Below are 20,567 nucleotides of genomic sequence, written 5' to 3'. Positions count from 1 at the left end.
TAGCTAAGCAAGCATATCAGAAGAACAACGATGCAAGCCCCAAAACATCTACGATAAGTAGTGTTACTCGCCATCAACAAGGCTTCAGTACGAGTAACACCAGATAACGAATAAACCTGTACTGCCTAGACCGCAAGATGCGATCTAGGAAGCATGATGCTTACCCGGAAGAAACCCTCGAAACAAGGGGTGGCGATGCGCCTAGATTGTGTTTGTTGTGAACGTGATTGTCCTCCTTTCTCAATAACCCTAGATACATATTTATAGTCCGTGGACTTTCTAATTCGGGAATACACCTAACCGTGTACGAGCTAAACTCTATCTCTTGATTCTAATCGAAATCTACCATAATATACAGATACACGGGCAATCTAGCCCAAAATCTCGCACGAGGACGATTCAGAGACACTCCACGTGCATATCCTCCAAGCCCATCTCAATTACGGCCCATGTCTTGATTTGGCCAAAATCTGGTGATAACACATGCCCCCTGGTTTTGGCAATAATAATTCCAAAACCACTCTGTTTTTTTCTTCATCGGTCACGCGTTGCAGAGCAGAACCGCTTCAGTATCTTTCCCTCATGATGCCCTGTCTTCTCAACTTCTGCACGATTGACAGTTTTGGCACCGCGTCCTCGAAAACTGCTCAAGCATTAAATCTTCACTATATCCCCTTTATTTAACCGCGTCGAGCAGTTCGCTTCTTCATCCCTATGCGCCGTAGTAGCCATCGGAAAACCCTCCTTCGCACCATGGATTCCTCCTCCTCCTCCTCTACCTCATCGGATCTTTCCTCTCTATCCTCTTCTTCTCGTGAACCGACGCCGGAGTGGGGCTCGTTGGCGGCACACGACATCCTCGCCCCAACGACGTGGGACAAGGAGGATCACGATTCCTCCGTCTGGTCCGAGGATGACAAGTCCTTGACCGACGGAGAAGACGACCTCCAATTCCTCGTCGATGGGGAGGAGGAGGCGGAGAGCGAGGACGACCGCTTCTCCTAGGACGACTTCACCTCCTCCGACGAAGAGGAGGAAGAGGAGGATGACACCTCCTCCGACGAGCCGCCGGCGAAGCGCTTCCGCGCCGGGTCGGACGACAACGACGACGACGAGGAGGAGGAGGAAGAGGCCCCTGCCGAGGGCTACGGCAGCAGCGACGAGGAGCTCGCCGGTAGCAGCGCCGACGGCAGCCACGACAGCGCCGACGAGGGCAGCGACGGCCCTTAGACTAGGACTACTAGCATAGGACTAGTAGTAGTAATCGGCTCTTTTTGTTCTTCCTCTCCTGAGCAATCGGCTCTTCCTTGTAAAAATCCTCTTTATTAATGAAGAAAATGTTTCTATGTCGATTTTGCCTTCATATCAATTTTGCCGATTGTCAAAGCAAGTCAACACGCAAAGAGCCGATGGCAGCGCATCGGCCTTCACCACAAAACGCGAGTAAGGCCAAATCAGTTGCCCATTCAAACGGTAACCTGCAACCCTTATCTGAAAGAGCAAACTCAGATCCCCAAATCACCGCTCGAACAGACCCAACTTACAGCCACGCGACTCTCAGATCTCGTTCGCGTAGACCCAACTCCACAACGAATCCAATGGCGGAATCATCCAACGCCAACACTACGGTCTCTGGCCTGAAGGTAATCCTCAACCGCTCCTCGCTATCCGAGCACAATGTTAGAATTAACAGCAAACACCTGAATTAATGTCTCATTCCGTCATTAATTTTTAGGTATCAGACATTCTACTGCCGCATCCTTCTTTTCCAAATTCTCTCTGTCTTGGCCCTCGTTCTACCGAGAGTCCCGCCCATTTGATTTCATGCGAGGCCAATAGGATTCCCTTCGTGAACCAGAATTTAGATCTAACTTCTTGGGCCGACTGCTTACGAGCCTGGCCTAATCCTCCTGAAGATTGGGTTTCATGGTACAATAGAATATCCAAAACCCACCAAGCCACCTGGGAAACCATAGGAATAGCCGATGCTTTAGCTTTATCACTGTCTCCCCTTGAGAAACATGAAAACCTTCTGAAAACCATCGGCTACTTTTGGTCTGATGCTCTGAATTGCTTCATGTTTGGCCATGGCCCCATGACACCAACCCTACTGGACGTGGCCATGATCACTGGTCTAGACATTGCATCCCCAAGCCCCTCTGCTTTTATGCTGCCAAAGGTCCCTTTCACACTCTCGTCCAAAACAGAGTGCACAAACTGGGGTGCTTATCTTCGACGCCACATGAAAACCAAAGGCCCTGTAACAGAGAAAGAACACACGGCTTTCCTGAATTTCTGGTTGGAGCACTTCATATTCTGTGGCCCTTCACTTGCTCCAACCAAGAATTACCTTTCCCTGGCCTATGAACTTGCCAGAGGCACCCAGCTTGGCATTGGCAAACTGTTCCTTGGAGAGGTCTATCGATATCTCCAATTAATGTCTGTCAAGCTGTTTTCCCAAAAGACAGTCAAGACAGGAGGTGCCTGGTGGTTTATTCAGTTATGGGCTCAGCCATACTTCCAGAACCACACTCCAAACTTCCCACTTCTAGCCACTCGCACCTTTCCAGATGCCAACGGGAAGCAAATCCGATGCACTAGCTACGGCCAAGCTTTGTACAGCCTTCCAGGCAGTAAACTGACTCCCAAGGAAGCATCAAAATGGTTCAGCATTTTCTTCCGAGGCCTGGACAATCCTCTCTTCTTCCCTTACATGGAATCTGAGCATTTTGAGAATCCGGTCTCCTTCAGGCTGGACAGCTTTGCCGATGACACCAGCACCCGACAATTGTATTCTACCATGATCCGTCCCTGCTTCCTTCCAGTGGGCATGAGCACCTCAAACAGGATCATCAAACCTGGCTATGAGTCCTATCAGCCGGTCGTAGCAGCCCGGCAGTTTGGTCTTGGGCAGGTGTCTCCCCATTTCTTCCTCCATCACTTAACACAGAGTAGAGCTGACTTGCCCGATGTCCTCACTAGTCAGAGGTGTTACTCTTTCTTTGATGCTCTAGCCATCCCAATCCCTCACAACCTCTCCTTCACCTCGTCAACCGATGTTTTTGAGACCTGGTGGTCAATGTGGAAGACTCATGCCTTCAGGAGAGCCCTGGGACCATTGCTGAAACAACTTGATGTTGAATATGATATCCCTGCAGAACAGGTACCACTACTCACGAATTATCTAGAAGTTGCTTATAATGATTTCTTTCCTTTTATAATCCTGCTCTGTCTTCTTGCAGCAACAAGACGGCCCAGAACCTGTACATGATGACGACTCCCTTTTCAAATTCCTCCCACCAGCTCCGGTGGTCCTCTTCTGCAAAAACTCACCACCCTTGAAAAAGGTCGTGATGCAGAGCCAGCCGATGTCACCAAAATCGGCTTCCAAGAGCAGAGTATCTTCTAGGCCAGCTGCCCCCCGAGCCTCAGCTAAGGCGAGAACAGCAGTGAGGAAAGTAGCTGCCAGGAAGACCTTGAAGCGCCAAAACCCTACTCCAGCCCAAGAAAGTTTGCACGTAAGCTAACCCCTGCCTTGGCTGATTTCATCTATCTTTCTAGGCTTCTGCAACATACTTGTATTTCTTTTACAGACCTCTACTGAAGAAAACTCCAGCGAGGGGACACAGTCCAGTCGAGGGGACTCGAGCTCGGGCAACTCTGGGAAAACCACCATGCAGAGCCAGCCAGACTTGCCACCGTCGGCTTCCAAGAAAAGGTCAGCTCTTGAACCTGCTGATTCCCAAGCTCCAATCAAAGCAGGGCAGGGCGGATTACGCACAAAAAGTCGATGCATCAAGAGAGCTCGCAAGGAACCGCAAACTTCTTCATCAAACCAGGAGGTTTTGGATGTAATTACCCTCCATACTCTCCTTGGCTCATATTTCATGCTAACCTGTTGCTGTTCTCATCGGCTAACCACTTCCTTTGCAGAGTGATGACACCTCTAGTGGGGAGGTCGAGGAAGTACTGATGCCATCCGCCACCCTGGACCTAGCAACTCCTACCAGTGTAGCTGACAAGATTGCCACCTTGGCCAAGCCCACAGCAGAAACACAAGAGCCGATCACCTCTTCATCAGTTGTTCCTCTGGTTTTAGGAGAGGTATCCTCCCTTTCCTTAGCTCTGCCTCTCTCTCTTTCGTTGTATACTGACGTTGTTCTTGTTGCTTGTCAGGGTTACGACCTCTCAAGCTTGCTAACATTCGACCCTGAATCCATCGAGCCAGCTACGTCTAAAGCAAGTGGAGAGTCAGGGCCCAGCGCTACACATGATCAACTCCAGCATCTCAAGGCCCTGCTCTCCTCCTCAATTGAGACATTGGTTGAAGACCCCGAAGAAGTGAAGAGCATCCTTGAAGACATCCAGCCTCATCTCCCGGTGACGTTGCAGGTGAAACTCTGGCCAGTCGTGACTCTGTCTGCCTACAGGTCGAGGGTGAAATTGGCTCGTCAGAGAATCAGCCTACGCCACGCCCAGCTTCCGTTCAAAGCTGATATTGCAGACAAATGTCAGCGGCTTAATGAGAAAAAGGCAGCTTTGGACGCCAAAACTGACACCTCTGTCAGCGACTCGCCGAACTTGAGACCTTGCGAAAGGAGTTGGAGGACCTTGAAGAGAGGGTCCGGGCAACCAAACAGCTCATCCAAGATAAGGAAGCTCTTATTGCCCACTCCCACGAGGAAGCAGAAGGCCTCAAAGCCGAACTGAAGACTGATCTGGCTGAAATATGTGCCCTGAACAAGCAACTGGTGACAGGCCAGGACGAAGATGATGAGGCCGAGATCGCCGAGGTGGATCGTGTTTGTGCTAACGCCCTCCATGCCCTTGAGGCATACCTTCAGTAGAGCTTCTCTATGTAACCCGACAACTGCTCAATCGAGCTTGTACCTCTGCTTGTAACAGTTTGTACCTCTTGAGTCGATGGCTGTGCATCGGCTTTTTATTCTAAAGTCGATGTCTGTGCATCGGCTGTACTTAAATTTTTTTTTTATATGGCCGATTGATTTATGCATCGGCCCCCATATTTTAATGTCCATCATCCCACATATTTGGTAGGTATTTCTTGAGATGCTGGCCATTGACAGCCACTGGGCACCTACTTCGTAGCCTCGTACCTTATCCGTTTAAGTGCCCTCCGAGCCGAATCTTTCAAGTAATTGAAGATATCGGCTCTCCAGTCATCTTACTATGACTACGTGACGTGCTTGAGGTGAGATCATTGCTTTTTATTTTTTGGGGCCGATCGCAGGGATCGGCCTTGCCACGTACGTCCATTGATTTTGGTTTTGCTACTCCGTCAGGCCGGTGGATAAGACCAGCCTCACCCCGTTTTTTGAAGCTTCGATGCGCTCACAGCCGTCCAAACTGATTCCAGAGATCGGCTCTTGGTCGTCTGCATCCCAAATATTCATGCCAGCTAATGAGATCTCGATCGAGTCATCTGCATGAACGACCTCCACTTCATCTCCATCCCACTAAATCAGGCATTGGTGCATCGTGGATGGAATGCAGCAGTTGGCGTGAATCCAATCCCTCCCTAGCAGGACAGCGTAGGTGCTTTTGCTGTCGACGATGAAGAACGACGTAGGGATGGTTTTCCGGCCTACGGTCAGATCCACGTTCAGAACGCCTTGCGCTTCTGATGCTTGGCCGTTGAAATCGCTTAGTGTGACGTTGGTCTTGATCAGATCTTCGTTAGAGCGTCCCAAACGCCGTAGCAGGGAGTATGGCATTATATTGACTGCCGCTCCCGTGTCAACCAACATCTTGTTGACAGGCTGCCCATTGATATAACCTCTTAGGTACAGGGCCTTCAAGTGCCTGTAGCTCCTCTCTCGTGGCTTCTCAAAGATAACCGGCCGTGGGCCGCAGTCAAACTGTGCTACTGGCACTTCTTCAGTTCTTGGAGCATAAAACTCCGACGGCAGTATGAACACCATGTTTGTGTCAGCCGATGCCTTTGCATCGGCTTTTGTCTGCTTGGGGCGCCATTCTTTCTTTTGCGGGCGCGTCTCCGTCTCCAATGTTTGCTGAATTTTCACGGCCAGATCGGGTCGTGCTTTCCTCAACGTGTACAGATACTGCGCCTCGGCTTCCTCCAAGTTACGTAGCCGCTGAACCCTACGCTTCTGGGAATGACTGAGTCCATCAGGGCACCACCTTGGCCGGTGGTACCTATCTTCTTCTCCATCTTCTGACTCCTCGAAGTCTTCATCTTGAGATGACTCAGCTCGTCTGCTCTGAGGTGGGAGAGGCCCTAGACGCTTGAACACTGAAACCTCACTTGTGCCCTTCCTCTGCTGTCTACATTCTGGAAGTTGTCGATTGTGGGCAATCGGCTCATTCCTGAGTCCCAGCAGTGCTTAAAGAAAGGACAATCCCAGTGTCTGTCCATGTCTTCCTGCTCTCTTGATCTCCCTTTAGCGCGGCGTTCATATCCTTCGTCGTCTCTGTCATATCGACGATGTTTTCTGTTGTCTGCATCTGACCGACGATATCTGTCGTCATCTACGTCGTACCGCTGGCGTCGGTCATACTGATACTCATATTTGTTAAGGAGATGCGCGGAGAGTGGTCGTTGGTACCGCACGCTTCTCACTTCTTCCTCGGTGAGGTACCGTCTGTTATCATATTGGGGCCGGCCGCGTGGATCGGCCTCCTTCTTATCCTTGCCACGAGAGTGACTGATCTCCTCTTTATCTTTACCATGGCGGTCTACAGGCCCTGCCATGTTGATATCGAAAGAGAAACCCGGCTGACGCTTCGTGGAATGGTTGAGCTCCACCATGTTGACGCCAGGAAACGGTTGCATGTCCACTTTCATGGCAAACTGACCGAAGATCAATCGGCCTTGTTCTATTGCCATTTGAATCTGTCGACGCAACTCTTTGCAGTCGTTGGTGACGTGGGTGAACGTGTGATGCCATTTGCAGTACGGTCTCCCGTTCAACTCTTGCACCGTAGGGAATTTATGGCCTTCGGGTAACTTCAGCTGTTTTTCCTTCAGCAGCAAATCGAAAATCTGCTCAGTTTTGCTTATATCGAAGTCAAACCCTTTTGCAGGTCCTGGTTGTTTCACCCATTTGCAGGACACGGGTACTGCCCCCCGAGCCCATTCAGCCACGGCGACTTCCCGATCTTCTCGCGAGTCTTCGACTTCTTCTGCCTCGACCAGGCCTACCGGGCGCTTGAACTTGTCTTGGTACAATTCTGGGTGGCGCTGCTCATACAATGTCAGTTTCTGGACCATATGCGCCAGTGAATTGTAGTCCACTTGGAAAGTCAGATCCTTGAGCGGCGTTGCGAGGCCTGCCACTGCCTGCTCGATCGCTTCTTTCTCGCTTAAACGAACCGAATAACATCGGTTCTTGACAGACTCCGAAACGCTGAATGTAATCGGACACCGTCTCTCCCCGCCTTTGCCGCACCTGCGTCGGATCGGCAATGCCGGCTTCGGTAGCTTCGAGTGATATTGTACATGAAACCGCTCTTCCAGCTTGCTTCCATGTCCGAACCGAATCCGGTGGCAACGAGGTGTACCACCCAAAAGCTGGACCCGTGAGCGATTGCGCAAAGAACCTTACACGTAGCGGGTCTGATGCTGAAACCATGCCTAACTGTGCCAAATATCGGCTCACATGCTCAATTGAGCTAGACCCTTCTGATCCACTGAACTTTGTGAAGTCAGGGAGCCGATACTTGGGCGGCAGCGGGATCAGGTCATATTCGTTGGGATACGGCTTGGAATAGCCGATTGTTCTCCTTTTTGGCAGGATACCGAACCGGTCTCTCGAGATTGCACCGATTTGATCCACGGTATGAGCTGCGGGGTTGAGCTTTCATGACTCGTTCCGGTGGCATATTTAGCTAGCCACGCCTGTTTCTCGCCGTCCGCTCCGTGAATTCCCTCCTCGCTCCAAGCAATCCCTCCCGCTGTAATCTGGTTCGTGTGCGCCCGATTGTTGCGGTCCAAGCACGTATGTGCACACGTATCCATGTGGGATCTCTTTGGGCGGCTCATACAGGAATTGGTAATCGCCAGGATCACCTCCAACCTTGTAGACGACGTATGCCGGTGAACCTTGTTGCTGTGGAGCTGCAAGCGTGAACGGCAGTTGCGGTCTGGTGTGGAACGGTATTTCTCCTTGGTGAGTCCCTAGGACAGGCCCTGACGGGGAATACTGATGCTTCATGATTTCCTGAACCACACGGAGCGCAACACGCTCGAAAGCATTCACCAGGCTCTCAGAATGACGATGTAGAGAATGAGCCCCCATATAATTGGTTTCCTGGCGCAAGGCTCTGGTGCGCTCCTCCGAAGGAAGAGACAGATCTACTCCATCGAGCACGCCTTCGGGTGTGAATCCTTTGAACCTAATGCCATGTGAACGGGTTTTTTCGAAAGAGCCGATGAGATCGGCTTCGAAGAGAGCCTTAAGCTCATCATACTTCTTCTTGTGCTCTTCAGGCAGATCTTCGTACTTGACTGGTTCGCCTGACATCTCAGCTGCAGATGTTGACGTGGTTGCTGCAGATCGTCCCACCGGGCGTGCCAGAATGTGTTGCCTGCCAAAACCCACCGGCGAGCAGCGACGAGCAACACGAAGAGCCGGGAGGCTCCCAGGACTGCTGGTGGGCCCTGGTCCCTCGGTCAACGGCCTGCAATGCTCGGCACACGTCCCGACGGCCGCAAGGGCGTGCCACCCGACCTATACCTAGTCGTGGAGGTGTTGGATCGCTTCGATTAGTTTCCTGCATGGTAGACACGTAAACATTAAATGAGCCTCGATCGGCTCTCGAGTTACCTGCTCATCGGCTCAAAGAGCCGATTGACCCATGGTTCATATTAGATCTTGCAATAACATGGGTATCCTGCTTCATTAATATAAAGCTAAATCGATCTACGACAGTTTAGGGTTTTCACCGTATAACCGGAACATCCTACACGTAGTTGAGCCTAGCAGATACGAAAGATGATGGAAAACTAACCCTAAAAGAGGCCTAAAAACCAACACGGAGTCGATTCCGGAACATCCCTTCTAGGATCGGCAAACCATACCTAACGCACTACCGGATCGTTCAACCCGTTTGCAAGGCCTAACCATACGGATATCAAACTAATCCTTGAAGAACAAGGAGCAACTATAACAGATCAAATCTACTAAATAAAGACGAAGCAAGATGCTGCCCTTACACCTAAGATAGGTGTAAGGGCAGCTAGATATCGAGGGGCAACGATAGCTAAGCAAGCATATCGGAAGAACAACGATGCAAGCCCCAAAACATCTACGATAAGTAGTGTTACTCGCCATCAACAAGGCTTCGATACGAGTAACACCGGATAACGAATAAACTCAGTATCGCCTAGACCGCAAGATGCGATCTAGGCAGCATGATGCTTACCCGGAAGAAACCCTCGAAACAAGGGGTGGCGATGCGCCTAGATTGTGTTTGTTGTGAACGTGATTGTCCTCCTTTCTCAATAACCCTAGATACATATTTATAGTCTGTGGACTTTCTAATTCGGGAATAAACCTAACCGTGTACGGGCTAAACTCTATCTCTTGATTCTAATCGAAATCTACCATAATATACAGATACACGGGCAATCTAGCCCAAAATCTCGCACGAGGCCGATTCAGAGACACTCCACGTGCATATCCTCCAAGCCCATCTCAATTACGGCCCATGTCTTGATTTGGCCAAAATCTGGTGATAACATAGGTTTAATTGCCATTCAATTTCTCTGGGTTCTGTAATATTTTTTCAAAGCCTTGCAGCTGATGTAATATTTTTTCAAAGCCTTGTAGCTGATGTAATATTTAGTTAGTTTCTATGTTTCTTTTGGGTATTCTTTCTATGGTGATTGCGGTAGAGAGGCTATCCGACTGAAATTATGTGCGGCGTATCTTTCTATGTACTGCGCAATCTAAATCACAAATTCTCATCCCTTCAACGGCCCAATTAAGTGAAATCGCATGGCCCGGCCCAACAATTGAAAACAGTTTTTAACGCACGTCGAACCACCAATTAAATGGGCCGTCCCACAGGCTTACTAGGCCAGCCCAATTGTGCTTGAAGGGGACCCCACTTACTAACCGGGCCGGCCCGCTAACATAAAAGTGGGGCCCACGTCCTTATTGGGCCAGCCCGCTTGGTTTCATGTGGACCCCACTCACTAACTAGGCCGGCCTGGTAAAAGAACAGTGGGCCCCACCTTTTGTTTTGGGCCGGCCCAATTGATTTAAGGTGGACCCCACATACTAACTGGGCCGGCCCTATAACTGGAAAGTGCGACCCACAAGCTTATTGGGCCGGTCCACTAACTGATTGGGCCAACCCACTTGCTCTATGGTGGACACCATTTACTAAATGGGCCGGCCCCATAAAAGAAAAGTGGGACCCACATTCTTAATGGGCCGACCCACTAACTTATTGGGCCAGCCCACTTGCTCTATGGTGGACCCCACTTACTAAATGGGCCGGCCCCATAACAGGAAAGTAGGTCCCACATTCTTAATGGGCCGGCCCACTAACGTATTGGGCTAGCCCACTTGCTTCATGGTGGACCCCACTTACTAACTGGGCCGGCCCTATAACAGGAAAGTGGGACCCGCATACTTTATGGGCCGGCCCACTAACTTATTGGGCCAGCCCACTTGTTTCATGGTGGACCCCACTTACTTAATGGGCCGGCCCTATAAAAGGAATGTGGGACCACATGCTTAGTGGGCCGGCCCACTGGCTTATTGGGCTAGCCCATTTGCTTTATTGTGGGCCCACTTCTAAATGGGCCGGCCCAATTACAGGAATGTGGGCCCCACATGCTTAGTGGGCTGGCCCATTTAAGCTTTGACCAGTCAACCTTAGAGGTTAGGCCCGGCCCACGTACCGAATGGACCAGCCCAGCTATATAGTTGACCGGTCAAACTAAGTCAGGTGGCCCGGCCCGCAAACTAAATGAGCCGGCCCACTTAAGGCGTGGTAGGCCTCGTGTGGGCCTACCATCTACCACGGGGTTTCAGCCGGTTAACGGCGTTAACTGGCAATTAACGGCGTCTGCCACGTGTCAGTTTGCATGACGTCAGCAGTCAACGAGCTCCCGAAAACACTTTTGCAACGGTCCGATTTTCCGTGGCGGAAGGGCGCCCGAACGCGACGGACCGAAAAAACGTGGTAGGACTTTGCCTGACGCAGTTTCGACAACAGAACACATATCGTCGGGTTAGGCCCATAAGCGACGAAAAATGGGCCTTAGTTGACGATTTTGGTGTCGGGGGGAACACCCCGGGTAGGGCAAAGGACTAAGAACAACCGGCTCAAGGCTTGTCGGCCCGCGGCAAAGGCCGGCTGAGGAGCAGCCGGCTGGAGCCGTGGCCGGCTGCCTTGGGAGCCGGCTGGTTCAAAGTCCACACCGGCTTGGTTGCAGCCGACTGCGTTGTGGCTAGGCCGGCTTCAACTTGTCATATCCGGTTGGGTTTACCTCTCCCTGACATGGTCCGGGTTGGTGAGGCTTGCAGGAGAAGGAACTGGAAGGGCAGTCCGGCTCCTAAAGTCCACGATGATCTCACCTTCCGTAAAGGGCGGGGTTGTGACGCCCCGGAACCGGTACCATGAGGATTCCAGCGAACCCGCCGAAATCCGCATGATATCGATTCAGAGACGCCCTCCGACACGACGTGCGCGATGAATCACACACGTGATGCCAGAGGAATTAACACGAGCGGTAACATTACAACAGGATTACAATAGAACCCACAAGAAACATATATTACAACAACGACTCCAACGAGTCAAGATACAAATATACAATACAAAGATCCAAATCATACGTGAAGATCGAATACGTCCGAGTACGGACAAGATACAAATTGGACTAAGAGTCCCGAAGATAACCGATGGCGTCCATAACCCCGCCCGTGCCAAGCCGGAAGGGTAACCTTGCTAACGTCGTCATCTCGTACCTGTCAAAGTCGGGCCATCGGTTGCCGACAAAAGGGGGAGGAGACAAAAGAAAGGAAGGCGAGGGTAAGTACCATTGGCACGTACTTGCGAGACAAGACCAGCTATGCTCGCTGGTGGGCGGTATAAACTTCACCCAACTATATGTGGAGTTTAGCGGCAGCAAAGCTACTATCCAATAGAGACACACTACAACATTCGTCTACTCAGAGAAGATAAGAGAGCGCACAAGGTAACAGTTCTATACTCTTCAAACATAACACAGCCGATGCGATCCCCCTTCGCAAAGAGGTACTGTCAAAGGCACACACACATTTTGAAAAAGTTTTATTAGCAAACTTTTAGCAACAGGAAATGAGGTGTAAGTTGTTCTATGATCAAGCTATACAATTCCAAGTCGTCCATAACCGCGGACACGGCTTATCGATAAGATGTACACCCTGCAGGGGTTGCCCAAATGTAACCATACGCATGCTTGAACCCACTTACTACAGGTGGAGTCTCACATCAAGACCGTTCCCAATGCAAGAGAAAGTTTAATGGGAGCCACCCAACTAAGCTACCCGTGACGAAGTTCGGCCGTACTCCGATACGGACCCAGAGGTTTGCGTCGGCTTCCAAGGCGGGCACTAACGACCGGCCAAGGATAAAGAGTCCCACGTTATGAGTACAGTACAGAAATAAACACCCGAGGCAACAGGTAGTAAATCGTGCATCGTGCATATGGGCAAATAAAACCAAGGTTGTGGCTCCCAATAAACATACTCGAGGAAAGGTAGTGGGTGATGGGGGTCCCACTCCCCCACGTACGGGTAGAGCGCTCAATCTCGGAACAGATAACAAGAACTCGGGTCCTAGGGGACATTAGCAATAAAGTAAAGTGTGATTATCTCCAACAAATGATATATCATGTGAAAACCTCCCAACAACCCAACATATCCCGATAACAGATCGAGATAAACAACAGAGCCTAAACACGCCTACGACTCGCAAAGCTGGCAAACAACAAACAATAGGTAGGGCGAGGAGGTGTATCTCGGACATATAGGTAACAGGTGGATAGGACACGTGACACAACAGAATCGCACGTAAGGACAGCAATAGATCAAAAGAGCATGTAAAAGTAAAATAGGTGAAGGGGTGGGCTCGCCTGTGAAAAGCTGCAGAAGAACTTGTCGGAGAACTCGTCGTATCTCACATCACCACTTCGCGATCCTATCCGAGAAGAAGCAAATGCTGGAACACACAACGCATGCAAGTCTTACTACTACGGATAAAGAACCAGCATGCTCAAGATGATATGCTTGACATGGCAAGGATGATGCGGTGCAACTTATCCGTATTAATCGGAGTCGGAACCCCGGACAAACAATTAAGATTGGAGTTGAATTTTCTACCGTCAAAGTTAAGTGTTGATTAGCATGTCATATCATGGCAAGGGTGCGCTACTTCAATATTAAACGGAGCGGGGAAAACCCTAGTCGGTGTCCGAAATACTCCGCATGTTATGTGAGGTGAACATGCATAACTATCAACGCGTGACATGATGCGATATGCAAACAAGCATATGGATGGCATAATCATGTTCAGCATATTTTTCTGATCAATTTTCATATAGAACACTTTTAATTTCGAGTTAGCATTTAAAAGATATGAATTTTGCAAGATTTGAACAATTTATGCAAAAACAAAATAGGAAAGGGCGAGCCGGGCCGGACCTGCACTGTACTGGGGTGGATCAGGTTTGCTGCTGCGTTGGGGAGGGACCGGGCCGGAGCCTGGCCCGTCACGCTGGAAAGATCTGGGCCTAATCCCATCTATGGATCTGAAACAGTAAAAAGGGATTGGGGATTAAAATCACCTCAACCAGGAATTGAACACAGGATCTCCAGGCTGAGACCAAAGGAACCAACCACTGGGCTACGTGCGGATCGATGAACAGTACCAGGCGCGCGGCAACAAGAAGGATCACAGGAAGCAGATGAACTTTCTCACACAACCATGGCGGAGAGGCTCGGGTCGAGCACGAATCTGGAGATTACGGGCAACCCGGGACGGGCGAGACGGCGTCGGGGGTGCGGCAGAACGTGGGGAATCGAATGGTGGTGGTGCAGCGTCCAGGGGGTCGCCGGAGTACCGCCGCCGGCGAGGTCCTGCGGGAAAAACGATGGTCAGCATCGTTGGATCGAACCAGAGCACGACGGAGAAGAAGAAGATGTCCAGGAGAACAAGGAGATCACGGTGAAGCTGATGGAAGGGTCCCTGAGGTCGGAGAAGGCGCAGGGCGGCCGAAATCGTCGATTTACTCGCCGGAGTCGGAGAAGGTATCGGCGAATTTGCGGGCGATTGGAGAGGTTCCGGTTCAATTCCTTGCAGGGGAAAGACGAGGACGTCGAGGCCGTTCTTCTGGTGGCGTCGGTTTGGCGAGGGGACGGCCGGAGCGACGGCACCACGGTGGCTACTGTGAGGTGGAGCTCGGTGGGGTTGGAGTTCCTCACAGAAAAGAGAGGAAGCAGAGAGGGGGGCGGCGGCAGGAGGGAGAGGAAGATGGATTGGCGGCTAGGGTTCGTGGGGCGAGAAGATAAGGAGGAGGGGGAGCAGGTGAGGCGCGGCGCAGCGGTAGTGGAGGACCACGGTGGTGAAAAAGGTGGAGCACGCTCCTTGCGTGCCTGCAGACGACGACAAGGGAGAGGAGACTCGGTCTCCTTTGAAATGGTAGCAGGCCAAGAGGAGATGGGCCAGAGGGAGGATGGCGGTGCTGGCTTGGTGGGCTGCTCCGGGGGAAGAAAGGAAGAGAGGAAGCAAATCGGGCCAAGGAAAGAGAGTGGCCCAGGGAGAGGGGTTTTGTTTTAAAAACTCTTTCCCTTTTCTTTTCAAAACTGTTTTGTAAACTGGTTTTAAAATAGTTCAAGAAAATTTGAATTTTGAATGCAGAGGTGGAGAGAGAGAAAACAAAATAGTTTGGCTTTATAAAATAATTTTATTTATTAAAGCATGGATGGTATGATCCATATGCCATGATGATGCATAAAAGAAAAGCACAAGCAAAACTAATAGGGGGTCCTACCCAGGGCCGTTACAGGGGCACTGTGGAGCAACAGTGCCTCCGCCGGACAGGACATCATGGCGCCGTACGGCTACAGGTCATGATGGCGACAGAGACACCTCCTCTCCATACCGCTGACTCCGGCAGGCGGATGGGACAGGCCATGAGGCCTCAACGGCTCCTGACGTCAACGCCTCGGGAAGGAGCAGAAGTCGAAGCCGGCTAGTCGGCCACTAGGTCTTAGGGACTCTTATGTAAAGTGCCAGCGCCTATATAAGCTGCACTACCCCCCTCGTGCGGGGGACGATCAATCATTCCACACTCATTCTAGTCTTAGCGCTGCCCTGTGAAAGAGACCATCGTCTTCCTTAGCCTCCCAGGAGCAGCCGGATACAGCTCTAGGAGCACCATTGTACTGGGATACATCTTATACACTCATAGCAGGAGTAGAGGTGTTACCTCCATCGGAGGGCCTCGAACCTGGGTACGTCGCCGTGTCGCTCGTGCCCATACCCGCATCCGGATACCACCGTAGACCCGGCAGGAACCACTCTCTTTAGCCATCCTATGGCATATGCCGTGACGATACTGATGGCGTGTATTTCACACGTTCGTTGGGCAACCCCAAGAGGAAGGTATGATGCGCACAGCAGCAAGTTTTCCCTCAGAAAGAAACCAAGGTTTATCGAACCAGGAGGAGCCAAGAAGCACGTTGAAGGTTGATGGCGGCGGGATGTAGTGCGGCGCAACACCGTAGATTCCGCGCCAACGTGGAACCCGCACAACACAACCAAAGTACTTTGCCCCAACGAAACAAGTGAGGTTGTCAATCTCACCGGCTTGCCGTAACAAAGGATTAACCGTATTGTGTGGAAGATGATTGTTTGCAGAGAAAATAGTAAAAACAAGTATTGCAACAGATTTGTATTTCAAGATTAAAGAATGGACCGGGGTCCACAGCTCACTAGAGGTGTCTCTCCCATAAGATAAAAGCATGTTGGGTGAACAAATTACAGTCGGGCAATTGACAAATAGAGAGGGCATAACAATGCACATACATGACATGATAAGTATAGTGAGATTTAATTGGGCATTACGACAAAGTACATAGACCGCCATCCAACCGCATCTATGCCTAAAAAGTCCACCTTCAAGTTATCATCCGAACCCCTCCAAGCATTAAGTTGCTAAACAACATGACAATTGCATTAAGTATGGTGCGTAATGTAATCAACAACTACATCCTCGGACATAGCGCCAATGTTTTATCCCTAGTGGCAACAAAGACAACACAACCTTAGAACTTTCTGTCACTCGTCCTGGTGTCAATGCGGCATGAACCCACTATCGAGCATAAGTACTCCCTCTTGGAGTTAAAAGTAAAAACTTGGCCGAGCCTCTACTAGAAACGGAGAGCATGCAAGATCATAAACAACACATGTATAATAACTTGATAATTAACATGACATAGTATTCTCTATCCATCGGATCCCGACAAACACAACATATAGAATTACAGTATAGATGATCTTGATCATGTTAGGCAGCTCACAAGATCCAACAATGAAGCACAATGAGGAGAAGACAACCATCTAGCTACCGCTATGGACCCATAGTCCAGGGGTAGAACTACTCACTCATCACTCCGGAGGCGACCATGGCGGTGTAGAGTCCTCCGGAGATGATTCCCCTCTCCGGCAGGGTGCCGGAGGCGATCTCCCGGATCCCCCGAGATGGGATCGGCGGCGACGGCGTCTCGCAAGGTTTTCCGTATCGTGGCTCTCGGCATCGGGGGTTTCGTCACGGAGGCTTTTAGTAGGCGGAAGGGTAGGTCAAGAGGCGGCACGAGGGCCCCACACCACAGGCCGCGCGGCCAGGGGGGGCCGCGCCGCCCTATGGTGTGGCCCCTCCGTGGCCCCTCTTCGTCTCTCCTTCGGACTTCCGGAAGCTTCGTGAGAAAATAGGCCCCCGGGCTTTGATTTCGTCCAATTCCGAGAATATTTCGTTACTAGGATTTCGAAACCAAAAACAGCAGTAAAACAAGAATCGGCACTTCGGCATCTTGTTAATAGGTTAGTTCCGTAAAATGCACGAATATGACATAAAGTGTGCATAAAACATGTAGGTATCATCAATAATATGGCATAGAACATAAGAAATTATCGATACGTCGGAGACGTATCAAGCATCCCTAAGCTTAGTTCTCGCTCGTCCCGAGCAGGTAAAACGATAACAAAGATAATTTCTGAAGTGATATGCCATCATAACCTTGATCATACTATTTGTAAACATATGTAGTGGATGCAGCGATCATAACAATGGTGATGACATGAGTAAACAAGTGAATCATAAAGCAAAGACTTTTCATGAATAGTACTTCAAGACAAGTATTAATAAGTCTTGCATAAGAGTTAACTCATAAAGCAATAAATCAAAGTAAAGGTATTGAAGCAACACAAAGGAAGATTAAGTTTCAGCGGTTGCTTTCAACTTGTAACATGTATATCTCATGGATAATTGTCAACATAGAGTAATATAACAAGTACAATATGCAAGTATGTAGGAATCAATGCACAGTTCACACAAGTGTTTGCTTCTTGAGGTGGAGAGAGATAGGTGAACCGACTCAACATAAAAGTAAAGAGAATGGTCCTTCAAAGAGGAAAGCATCGATTGCTATATTTGTGCTAGAGCTTTTATTTTGAAAACATGAAACAATTTTGTCAACGGTAGTAATAAAGCATATGAGTTATGTACATTATATCTTACAAGTTGCAAGTCTCATGCATAGTATGCTAATAGTGCCCGCACCTTGTCCTAATTAACTTGGACTACCGGATCTTTGCAATGCACATGTTTTGACCAAGTGTCACAATGGGGTACCTCCATGCCGCCTGTACAAAGGTCTAAGGAGAAAGCTCGCATTTTGGATTTCTCGCTTTTGATTATTCTCAACTTAGACATCCATACCGGGACAACATGGACAACGTGATAATGGACTCCTCTTTTATGCATAAGCATGTGGCAACAATTATTATTCTCATATGAGATTGAGGATATATGTCCAAGACTCGAAACTTCCACCATGAATCATGGCTTTAGTTAGCGGCCCAAAGTTCTTCTCTAACAATATGCATGCTCCAACCATGAAGGTGGTAGATCTCTCTTGCTTCGTACAAGACGGACATGCATAGCAACTCACATGATATCCAACAAGGAATAGTTGATGGCGTCCCGTAAACATGGTTATCGCTCAACAAGCAACTTAATAAGAGATAAAGTGCATAAGTACATATTCAATACTACAATAGTTTTTAAGCTATTTGTCCCATGAGCTATATATTGCAAAGGTGAATGATGGAATTTTAAAGGTAGCACTCAAGCAATTTACTTTGGAATGGCGGATAAATACCATGTAGTAGGTAGGTATGGTGGACACAAATGGCATAGTGGTTGGCTCAAGTATTTTGGATGCATGAGAAGTATTCCCTCTCGATACAAGGTTTAGGCTAGCAAGGTTATTTGAAACAAACACAAGGATGAACGGTACAGCAAAACTCACATAAAAGACATATGGTAAACATTATAAGACTCCATACCGTCTTCCTTGTTGTTCAAAACTCAATACTAGATGTTATCTAGACTCTAGAGAAACCAAATATGCAAACCAAATTAGCAAGCTCTAAGTATTTCTTCATTAATGGGTGCAAGGTATATGATGCAAGAGCTTAAACATGAGCACAACAATTGCCAAGTATCAAATTATCCAAGACATTTTAGAGTTACTACATGTAGCATTTTCCAATTCCAACCATATAACAATTTAACGAAGGAGAAACTTCGCCATGAATACTATGAGTAGAACCTAAGGACATATTTGTCCATATGCAACAGCGGAGCGTGTCTCTCTCCCATAAAGTGAATGCTAGGATCCATTTTATTCAAACAAAACAAAAAACAAAAACAAACCGACGCTCCAAGCAAAGTACATAAGATGTGGCCGAATAAAAATATAGTTTCAGGGGAGGAACCCGATAATGTTGTCGATGAAGAAGGGGATGCCTTGGGCATCCCCAAGCTTAGACGCTTGAGTCTTCTTAATATATGCAGGGGTGAACCACCGGGGCATCCCCAAGCTTAGAGCTTTCACTCTCCTTGATCATATTGCATCATACTCCTCTCTTGATCCTTGAAAACTTCCTCCACACCAAACTCGAAACAACTCATTAGAGGGTTAGTGCATAATAAAAATTCACATGTTCAGAGGTGACACAATCATTCTTAACACTTCTGGACATTGCATAAAGCTACTGGACATTAATGGATCAAAGAAATTCATCCAACATAGCAAAAGAGGCAATGCGAAATAAAAGACAGAATCTGTCAAAACAGAACAGTCCGTAAAGATGGATTTTATTAGGCCACCAGACTTGCTCAAACGAAAATGCTCAAATTGAATGAAAGTTGCGTACATATCTGAGGATCACTCACGTAAATTGGCATAATTTTCTGAGTTACCTACAGAGAATTAGACCCAGATTCGTGACAAAGCAAAGAAATCTGTTTCTCGCGCAGTAATCCAAATCTAGTACTTACTTTTCTATCAAAGACTTTACTTGGCACAACAAAACATAAAACTAAGATAAGGAGAGGTTGCTACAGTAGTAAACAACTTCCAAGACACAAATATAAAAACAAAGTACTGTAGGTAAAAACATGGGTTGTCTCCCATAAGCGCTTTTCTTTAACGCCTTTCAGCCTAGGCGCGTAAAGTGTAACTCAAGTAACATCGAGAGATGAAGCATCAACATCATAATTTGTTCTAATGATAGAATCATAAGGTACCTTCATTCTCTTTCTAGGGAAGTGTTCCATACCTTTCTTGAGAGGAAATTGATATTTAATATTACCTTCCTTCATATCAATAGTAGCACCAACGGTTCGAAGAAAAGGTCTTCCCAATATAATGGGGCAAGATGCATTGCATTCAATATCCAAGACAACAAAATCAACGGGGACAAGGTTATTGTTAACCATAATATGAACATTATCAACTTTCCCCAAAGGTTTCTTTTTAGCATTATCAGCGAGATTAACATCCAAATAACAATTTTTCAATGGTGGCAAGTCAAGCATATCATAGACTTTTTTAGGCATAACAGAAATACTTGCACCAAGATCACATAAAGCATTACAATCAAAATCTTTGACTCTCATTTTAATGATGGGCTCCCAACCATCCTCTAGCTTTCTAGGAATAGAAGTTTCAAGTTTTAGTTTCTCTTCTCTAGCTTTTATGAGAGCATTTGTAATATGTTTTGTGAAAGCCAAATTTATAGCGCTAGCATTGGGACTCTTAGCAAGTTTTTGCAAGAACTTTATAACTTCAGAGATGTGGCAATCATCAAAATCTAAATCATTACAATCTAAAGCAATGGGATTATCATCCCCAAGGTTGGAAAAAATTTCAGCAGCTTTATCACAAGCAGCTTCAGTAGCTTTAGCAGCTTTCAGTAATTTTGCGCGCTTTGCATTAGAAGTGGAAACATTGCTAACA

At 48.4% G+C, this 20,567-nt stretch overlaps 1 long non-coding RNA gene across 1 annotated transcript; it reads right to left on the bottom strand.

Annotated features, from left to right (window-relative positions):
- Positions 1–13,582: 13,582 nt before the first annotated feature.
- Positions 13,583–13,927, bottom strand: LOC124681917. Its single transcript, XR_006996079.1, has 2 exons — positions 13,878–13,927; positions 13,583–13,789 (listed from the first exon to the last, which is right to left on the bottom strand). It is a non-coding gene; the product is annotated as an uncharacterized LOC124681917 (long non-coding RNA).
- Between the last annotated feature and the right edge of the window lie 6,640 nt (positions 13,928–20,567).

Source organism: Lolium rigidum, unplaced genomic scaffold (genome assembly GCF_022539505.1).
Source record: "Lolium rigidum isolate FL_2022 unplaced genomic scaffold, APGP_CSIRO_Lrig_0.1 contig_59689_1, whole genome shotgun sequence".
NCBI lineage: Eukaryota > Viridiplantae > Streptophyta > Magnoliopsida > Poales > Poaceae > Lolium > Lolium rigidum.
Note: the sequence above shows the minus strand (reverse complement) of the source record. Positions and strands in the feature narration are given on the sequence as shown.